The 10,000-nt window shown below is 48.3% G+C and overlaps 1 non-coding gene across 1 annotated transcript in view; it reads right to left on the bottom strand.

Moving 5' to 3' along the window:
- Window positions 1-49, bottom strand: part of LOC126417710 (small subunit ribosomal RNA) — a 1,909-nt gene extending 1,860 nt beyond the window's left edge. The window contains exon 1 of the ribosomal RNA XR_007575778.1: window positions 1-49. This exon is cut by the window's left edge and continues 1,860 nt beyond it. This is a non-coding gene — a ribosomal RNA (small subunit ribosomal RNA).
- Window positions 50-10,000: the final 9,951 nt, after the last annotated feature.

The following is a 10,000-nucleotide window of genomic DNA, read 5'->3' as shown; positions in this document are numbered from 1 at the left end:
GCTTAATCTTTGAGACAAGCATATGACTACTGGCAGGATCAACCAGGGAGCTGCGTCAACTAGAGCTGAGCAGCCGGCCGCCCGGGAGTGTGTCCCGGGGGCCCGCGCGAACACGCAAGCGTCCGCTCAATTATTCTGCAAACAGGAGGAGGCTGAGCTCCCCTGCACAACACACCTCGAAACCCTCTCAGGTCCCGGCGGCGCGCAGCGCCGTCCTAAGTACTTGGTCGGGTTCGAGAGAGGCGCAATCGCCCGGAGTTAGGCGAGTAGACGCTTTAGGTGCGACCACCCGTGCTCCCAACTGAGCTTGCCGCTGCCGACAGAGGCCCGGGAGCGTGCTGTCGTGGCATTGCCGGCGGGAGACAACACGCGCCACCTACGGTGACCGGCAGCTCCAACGCCAGCGCCACAGAAGGACAAAAGCCCCACTTGGGTGCCGAAGCGAACTCTCCCAGCACAGCGCACGCGCCAACACGTCCGCACAGCTGCGATACAAACCACCTGCGAGAACCGCTGGGGCGACCGAGCAGCAGACGGCGTCGCGGCGCCGAGCGCCGAGCGGCGGCGCATCCTCAGCGCACACAGTCCTCAATCGGACCAGCACACTGCAGATGGCCACCGCGCTTCGCACCGGGCCCGCGAGGACCTACTTTGGCCGCAAGGCGCCGCGAGCAGGGGGCGCCGGCGCGCAGCTGCGCCGCCTGCCGCGTCCGTCGGCCGGCGCGCCTGCCACTGGCCGCCCCCACCAGCCGGCTGTAGCGCGTGCGCCCACGCACCGCGCTGCCAGCACGCCGGGCGGCCCCCCCTCACCGGCCGGGGACGGTCCCACCCAGCCACCGCCGCGTATCGCCTCACACCCAGATCCCCTTTCACGTTCGTGGGCATGGTGGGTCCCCTTTCACGTTCGTGGGCATGGTGGGTATCCCTGAAACAACCGGTTAATAGCTCGACCGATCGTCGCCAACACTGATTCACCTCTAGCGAGAACAACCGCACCACAACGGGTTACCTGTTGTTCATTTGCGTAACGTCACCAGCAAACGTAGACGTCCATCGCCATTTGCAACGAGTATTGCATGCCTGTGTCAGGTGTCACAACACACTACGTCTGCCCACATAGACGCAACAACATGTGCACGCCTCGAGAACACGTGGAAGGTAGCCCCCGTACGTATGCGGTGTCCATTGCGCGAACGACTGTCAGCCGGCCTCTGCAGGATGTCGCAGATGTGGAACGCGGTGCAACATGCTATCACGGTGTGTGAGAAGAGACGACTACGTCCGAATACACGCTCCACCACATCAACAGACTGCTCATGCTGATCGCCATCCAGGGCGTCCGTTCCTCCCACACGTCTGAATGGCGTACCACACTGCAATCCAGCTCTTATAGGGAGACGTCACGTAGCTGCGTACACAATATTTGGACTGTATGGTCTGCCGTTGCTAGGCGCAGTCGTCGTACGGTCACACATGTGCCACGATGTATCATTCAGTACATACGGACCAATGTGCAGTACAGTTTGTGGGTTTTGCGTACATCGGCGGACAGGTGACAGGCCGTACCACAACGTAGGCTGAGTACGTCGGCATGCGAAGGGCATTGAACATGCAAACTTCTCAACGACCAGCTTGCGAAGGCAGGGGGGAAGGGGGGGGGGCATGTACGTCCTGCTGCTATCCACATTAGAGTGTATAGCAGGAGCATGTGGAAAGTCAGCAACACCTGCAAGGTGTTTAACATGACGCGATACACAGGGGACCGGGCAGTGCGAATAGCGAACTATATTGCGAGGGTTGCGGTTAGGCAACACTACACTAATTTAACGAGTTGCATAACAATTACAGAGCAGGTTCAGCGACAACGTGGGTCAGGTTAAGGCGCAATATAGGTTATGTTGAGGCGCAATATAGGTTAGGTTGAGGCGCAATATAGGTTAGGTTAAGGCACAACATGGGTTACGTTAAAGCGCAAATTAGGTTATGTTAAGGCACAACATGGGTTACGTTAAGGCACAACATGGGTTACGTTAAGGCACAACATGGGTTACGTTAAGGCACAACATGGGTTACGTTAAGGCACAACATGGGTTACGTTAAGGCACAAATTAGGTTACGTTAAGGCACAAATTAGGTTACGTTAAGGCACAAATTAGGTTACGTTAAGGCACAAATTAGGTTACGTTAAGGCACAAATTAGGTTACGTTAAGGCACAAATTAGGTTACGTTAAGGCACAACATGGGTTACGTTAAGGCACAACATGGGTTACGTTAAGGCACAACATGGGTTACGTTAAGGCACAACATGGGTTACGTTAAGGCACAACATGGGTTACGTTAAGGCACAACATGGGTTACGTTAAGGCACAAATTGGGTTACGTTAAGGCACAAATTGGGTTACGTTAAGGCACAAATTGGGTTACGTTAAGGCACAAATTGGGTTACGTTAAGGCACAAATTGGGTTACGTTAAGGCACAAATTGGGTTACGTTAAGGCACAACATGGGTTACGTTAAGGCACAAATTGGGTTACGTTAAGGCACAAATTGGGTTACGTTAAGGCACAACATGGGTTACGTTAAGGCACAACATGGGTTAGGTTAAGGTACAATATGGGTTAGGTTAAGGTACAATATGGGTTAGGTTAAGGTACAATATGGGTTAGGTTAAGGCACAATATGGGTTACGTTAAGGCACAATATGGGTTAGGTTAAGGCACAACATGGGTTAGGTTAAGGCACAACATGGGTTAGGTTAAGGCACAACATGGGTTAGGTTAAGGCACAACATGGGTTAGGTTAAGGCACAACATGGGTTAGGTTAAGGCACAACATGGGTTAGGTTAAGGCACAACATGGGTTAGGTTAAGGCACAACATGGGTTAGGTTAAGGCACAACATGGGTTAGGTTAAGGCACAACATGGGTTAGGTTAAGGCACAACATGGGTTAGGTTAAGGCACAACGTAGGTTAGGTTAAGGTACAACGTAGGTTAGGTTAAGGTACAACGTAGGTTAGGTTAAGGTACAACGTAGGTTAGGTTAAGGTACAACGTAGGTTAGGTTAAGGTACAACGTAGGTTAGGTTAAGGTACAACGTAGGTTAGGTTAAGGTACAACGTAGGTTAGGTTAAGGTACAACGTAGGTTAGGTTAAGGTACAACGTAGGTTAGGTTAAGGTACAACGTAGGTTAGGTTAAGGTACAACGTAGGTTAGGTTAAGGTACAACGTAGGTTAGGTTAAGGCGCAATGTCGGTTAGGTTAAGGTACGATATAGCTTAAGTTAAGGTACAATATAGCTTAGGTTAAGGTACACATTGTTGTAGGGAAAGGTGTATTTGGGGGGGGGGGGGGGCGGCAGGTTCGTTGATAGTGATTATCGTAAGTGCATGCCTGCGGGATCATCCGATTTGTCACGTCAGGATGCACTTGTGGCTCATGACAGGCGGCGTTCCGATTCCAAGGTTGTGGCAGATCTGTGTCTTTCATTCCTGCCATTGTTTGTGTACTGTGACAGGAGGCAGTATTGTGATGTTGGGTGCACCCCTGTGTAGGACATGTGTGGGTGTTCGTGGCTTAGCTGAGCAATGGCGGATGTCGGAAGGGTGGGATATTCTGTTTTCTGGGTGGACCTCCCGGTCTGGTTATGATAGTGTGGATTGTGTAATGTGGCGGAGAGGATGCACTGGATGTTCTTCCATGCTGGTGGTTAGATATTGTGTGTGTGTGTGCCTGTTACAGGCAGAGAGTAGTGTGTGATAAGAGAGTAGTGTGTGATAAGAGTGTCTGGCTGACGTGTGGTTCTCATTATGTGCAGAGTCTTTCAGCATGTATAGGGACGGTTGTATATATTATCTGTATTCTGATGGCTCTGCATCTATTACTAATCAGTGCCGTGTCTACGGTTACTCTGGTTCCAGTCGAAACTGTTCTATCTCTGTACATTAGTGACACTGCGGCTCCACTATGTTGCCGGCCCTGTCGGCCGTTTCCCCCAGTGTATGGCTAATGATTATCAGCAATCAGTCTATTAGTCAATACCGGTAGTGTGACGACGTCAAATGTCCGGGATGGGGGAAGCTACACCCTTCCCGTGGGTCAGGGCCTAGAAAGACTCTTCCCACGCAGGAGGCTCGGACTGTCGTTACTCTTCCGAGAAATATATTTGCCCAGCGTTTTTTGTGACTGCGAGTGCGACGCCCACGGGTACCGACATGGATGGGGCGCGTCCTAGCTGATCGCTCGGCATGGGAATCAGTACAGTGAGCAATGCGATCGCGTCTGTAGCTTGTACGTGGTACAGCTCGCAGCTCATGTATAGGGACAGTACTGTACATGGCTGCTCTGGTTTGGGTTTCCCCTGGCCAGAGGTGGATTTTCATCAGGGATCCCCGAGCTTCCGCTCATACTCCCTTCAAATCCAACCCATGCATCCACTACCCAACTTCGCCACAACGAAGGAAACCAGCTCGGAAAAACTACCCCCTTGGTGGGGGAATGGACCTTCCATCTGAAGAGCGCCTTTAGCCACCCTTTTGGGTGCCCACGGGGAACCACGTGGAGGCGGCGCCGCCACTGCTGATGGCGACCCTTTTCATCAGCAGTATAGCATCCACATACAGCATTATCGTAATTACGGAGGTGCTCAGGGGAACAACCTGTAGCCCCCAGGCTGGCGAGGCCCACATGCTGTCGATCACCAGTTTCCCAGGATCTCGGCCAATTCTTGTCCATGTACTTGTATTTCTGCCCTCCGACATTCCCTTCTCGCCACTGGTGTCCCAGGAGCCATGTAGAGGCATCATCGGTGGTTCTGAGAGTCAGCTCGTCACCCCTCCACACTCAGCCATGTCTCCTCCAAGTGCGCGAGATATCAGGGCTGTTTCGGAATCATGGGTCAAAGAAAATGTTGTTTTCCAGTTGGTACTGGTTCTTGTACTGGGTCGCAATCGTTTCCTACTATTTACTGTATATTTCTTTAGATTGCTTCACTGATGATTCTCGCTACTTCCCTGATCTCAAATGCTTCCTCAGCAAATGCCTTTATAGCTGAGAATCTATCTACTGTTTGGAGCAGAGTTTCCTTTCTGTGGTAGGATGTGTGTCCTACTGTTTGTATAAGCTGACTTCTGGGCTCAGCGTACTGCTTACAGGTGTAGAGGATGTGATTGGAATCCTCTTCCTCACCACATGTACATCTGGCGTCATCTTCAATGCCCAGGTCGCAGATTTTCTTTTTCAGACCGTGGTCAGTCAGCAGGCACGTTAGGGAGTATGGTGGAATCGTCGCCCTCCGCCAACTTGCCTGCCACATTCCCACATCTGGTATCCAGACGTAGGTTTCCCTACCCTTCGCTGTCTGGTTCCATCTATGCTGCCACTCCTCCTGCAACATGTTATCTATTTGTCTGCTGGTGTCACGTCTAGAGCTTTGCCCAGCAGTGGGTCTTGGAGCCTGGAACCCTGCGACCGAGCCAGCAACACCATGTCGAGTATAGTACAGCAAGGCTGCTTTCACTATCTCCAGGTCGAGTGGCATACATCCTGTTAGTACTTGCAAGGCCTCCGTCGATACAGTCCTACAAGCTCTGGTCATCTGTAACAGAAATGGCCTCTGAATTGACTCAATTATACGTTGGACATATCGGTCCTTCGTCCGGTCTGCCCATGCAGCTGCACCATATCTGCAAACAGAGAGGCACAAGCCCTGATAGATTACCCTTAAAGACTTTTTCTGCAGACCCCACTCCGTTCTAGTTACCCTCAAGAGGGAACCTGAGACAGCACTTAATCTATTCTGGATGTTCCTCATGTGAGGTGTGAACCAGAGTCTTTCATCCAGAGTTACACCGAGATATGTAAACTCTGCAACGAACTTGATATTTCCTCCCTCGAAAGGAATTGTTGGTGGTCTGTGACTGTCAAATCTACCCTTGATGGTCATGGCAACCGTCTTTTGTTTGGATATCCCTAGCTTGTTTTCGGTGGTCCATCTGCTTACCTCACCCAGCGCGATTTTTGCTCTGTCCTCTATCTGTTTCCTGCTCTGACCCTTAATGATGATTGCCAGGTCATCCGCATATGCAACTTTTGTCCATTGCTCGTCTTCTTTTTCAATCACAATCTCATCAAAGACGAGATTCCACAGGAAAGGACCGCAAATAGAGCCTTGTGGGCAACCCTTTGTGATCAATTTTTCTACACTGCCAGCCCTATTTTGGACCATAACCTTCCGGTTTTTAAAGTAATCTGCCATTAAGTCATACAAATTACGTGGGCACTGGATTGCTCTCAGACGCCTCATAACACTAGGCCACCATAAGTTATCGAAGGCCCCTGCTATATCTACAAATATTACTACCACATACTTCTCCTCACAATCCACACTACCCAACACTTGCCTAATAGCCATTTCTGTCGATGCGCCTTTTCGAAACCCGAACTGGTTGTGGGCCTTGATATTTGAATCGTCATAGCGTTTTTCTAGACGACTGACTACTAACCTTTCCAGAATTTTCCCTAAGATAGACAGAAGGCATATTGGACGGTAGGATTTAGGCTCATCCCTAGGTTTGTCTAGTGATTTCAGCAATATGCAGACATTTCCCTCCTTCCACGTATCTGGGACTCTTCTTTCCTGCAGACATTTATTGTATAAATCTGAGAGAAGATGGGGACTGGTGCGCCAAACTCTTTTTATTATAGCATCATCAATACCATCAGGGCCTGTAGCCTTCCCTGGTTTGCAAGCCTTTATTGCTGCCCCTATTTCTTCTAGTGTGAATTCTGGGTCAAGGTCCACATTGTCATAGCTGTTGTTGTCTGTTTTCACAGCATGTTGGCCATCTGTGTCCTGTTCTGGGTTGTCATCAGGAAGCAGGCTCTGTAGTAATGACTGTACAGTCTCCTCCCAAGTCATAGTAGGAGTCTGGTTCTTTGTTTTTATGTTACTTAGCACGTTTTCTGTTCCATGTTTTGGCCGAATTATCCTTCTCACTATGGCCCAAGGATCATTCTGATCGCAGTCACTGACCCATTTCTTCCAGGTCTCCTCTTTGGCCTTAGCAATTTCCTTATTGTAGTTATTTTTCACTCTACTGTAGGTTTGTTTTGCTACTTCTATGTCTGGTTCATTATTATTTTTACGTGCTCGTTGCAGACTTCGTCGTGCTGAAATGGTGTCACGTCGCAGGTTAGTAAGTGTTGCATTCCACCATGGTACTGGATTTTGCACCTGTGTCCTCTTTCTCATTGATCGGCTACAGCTCTCGTGGATTGCTGCCTGTAGCCTTGTGATCATTTCATTAACTCCTACATTTTGGCTTTGTGGCCAGTGGGCTGTGGACCTGATGAGATGCTGGTCAAAGGTGGGCCACTTTGCGAAGCTTGTGTTGTAGGTGACAAGTTCCACAGTAGCTCTCGCTCTTTGAGGTGCAACGAATTCGTATGTTATGGCCCTGTGGTCACTTGACGTCCACTCTTCATGAACCATCCACTTGCACACCGCTTTGGCAGCTGGAGGTGTGCAGAGTGTGATGTCAATATTGCTCTCCCCATTTGGGCCAGAGAATGTAGTTAGCTCTGACCTCTCATTCATTATTATCAGCCCGTGTTGTGAAATGAAGTCCTCAAGCGTTCTACCCGCTGCATCCATCGTTGAGCTGTGCCAGATTGGTGAGTTCGCATTTGTGTCCATCCCTATAATAATTGGTTTTCCTGGGAGTTTGTCGAGGATAATCTCCAGTTGATGGAGAAAAAGGTCTATGGGTGATCCATATTGGCAATATATGCTGGCAATGTAGATCTCACCAAAGGCTCCATTTAGGTTGGCAGCAGCTATGTGCATGTTGCAGAAGTTTGTCATCTGCAAAGCTGTTACTGTCTGTGACTTAACTGCTATTGCTGCCTTGGGTGCTTCGCCTTTGGGGCTGTAGATCAGCTGGAAGTTTGGTGGGTACCCAAATACTTTGTTATTTACGCAGTAGGGTTCCTGGATCAATAGCACATCTATATTTTCTTCGCTGATTCGCTGTGCCAATTGATCTGGGACGATTTTTGCTCTTTGCCCATTTATTTGAAGGATCCTTATCGCATTTTCTTGTGTATCTGTCTGTGGTCTTCTTCCAGGTTGTACTTCTGCATTATTATTACATGCCATAGTCAATTGTGCTATGTATTATGGCCTTTATTCTATTGTATTCAGGGCAAGATTTCTCTGTCACTGCGTGGGTGTGTGCCTTCTTAGCCCGCTTACAGTTTGCACATTGGGCTGGTTGATCCTTCTTTGAGCACTCCTTAAAAGTATGTCCTGGTGCTGCACAGTGGCCACAAATTGTTTCTGAATTCTTGCACTTTGCTGCTGTGTGGCCATGACCTTGGCACTTGTAGCACCTGCTTATATTGCTGTAGTTTTGTACCCTGTGCGAATTGCAGTTTATGTAGACCCTACCATATTGTACTATTTTGCTCCAGAGTTTTGGTGAGACTTCCAGTACAATGTTTGCTTCCTCACGGTTTCTTGGGCCAGTCTTGAACAACACTCTTACGCCATCCATAACGTCTTCCTGCGTCACATTCATCCTGGAGAGATTTCTCTCAAACAGTTCCATTTTGAGTTCATCTTCACTTGTATTTCTGTTTACATCAAAGATTATAATCTTTGGGGATCTTTTTTTTTGATCAGAGACAGTGATGCCTGATTGTGAGATGTCTTCGCACTTCCTTATTTTCTCGACATCCTGATCATTAGGGACTTCAATAACAATACCTTTGTCCTTTATTGACCTGCATTTGGAAATACGCACGTCTTTCAGTGATGTTGCAACAAGGTTCTTTACTGTTTCTTCAAGTTCCTTCTCAGTTTTCTTGACTCCTTCTGCCGGTTTTATCATTAGGACTTTAGGCTGTTGCGGTTTCATCAGCTGCTGTTTGGGTGCTGAAGGTTTTGCAGCCGCCTTGTTGGCATAGCTCTCAACCAGTGGCGGTGTTCCTGTTTGGGGGGCCGTCACACATCGCAACTCTGTTTTAAGTTCAAGAACCTCCATCTCATACTTCTTCAGTATCTGTTCATACACTGAAAGTTTTCCTAGGATAAACTTCTTCTGGGCATTGTTTATTTTATTTACTTCATTAAACAAGAAGGCTTCCATCTCCTCTCTTATGTTTTCCATTGTCTGAAGGTCAGTACATGACGCTGAGTTGTCCTTGTCACCAGGAACAACCGAGTTTCGTCCAAGTTGACTTGCAGCCCCTACAGTGTCCTTAGTAGGCCCCATTTTGGGGCGATCACTATGGAGAGCTCAGTTTTCTGTGGGCAAGTCTACCACTATCCCTGGATAACGAGCCTAGCAGGGCCTACACACGCGATCGTCAGTCAGGACTTAACCCTGCAGCACATTTCCCTAACCTAACACACTGATAATGAGCACACTAATAATACGCTAATAAGGAACCTATGAATTGATGTTAAAGAAAAACAATAGCCTACAAGAATAATATTAAAAACGGGCTGTGGACTTAAAGAACTGCTTGTAGCTCTCCTTTTCCTCACTTAAGTTTGCACTTCCTCACAAGCTATGTGACACACATGTCTTTACTTATGCGAAGGTAATTCTTAACCTAACAAACAAGTAAGAGAGTAAGGGCACACTTTGAAACAGAAACGTATACCCTAGTAGGATAATATATGCACCTTGCTGCAAATTTTCCTAACCTAACACACTAATAATGATCACACTAACAATACACTAATAATAACATATGGACATGATGTTAAAAGGAAAACAATGGCCTACAAGAATAGTATGAAAAAAATGACTGTTGTGAACTTGGAGAAATGCTTGTAGCTCTCCTTCTCACCCAAGTTTGCACTTGTTCGCAAGCTACGTGACACACGTCTTTACTTATTCGAAGATAATTCCTAACCTAACAGACAAGTAAGAGAGTAAGGGCACATTTTGAGGGAGAAACATATAACCTAGTTTTTTCTGTCCTTGAAAG

Source organism: Schistocerca serialis, chromosome 8, assembly GCF_023864345.2.
Source record: "Schistocerca serialis cubense isolate TAMUIC-IGC-003099 chromosome 8, iqSchSeri2.2, whole genome shotgun sequence".
Lineage (NCBI taxonomy): Eukaryota > Metazoa > Arthropoda > Insecta > Orthoptera > Acrididae > Schistocerca > Schistocerca serialis.
The sequence above is the reverse complement of the archived record's forward strand: the minus strand, read 5'-3'. Positions and strand labels throughout refer to the sequence as shown.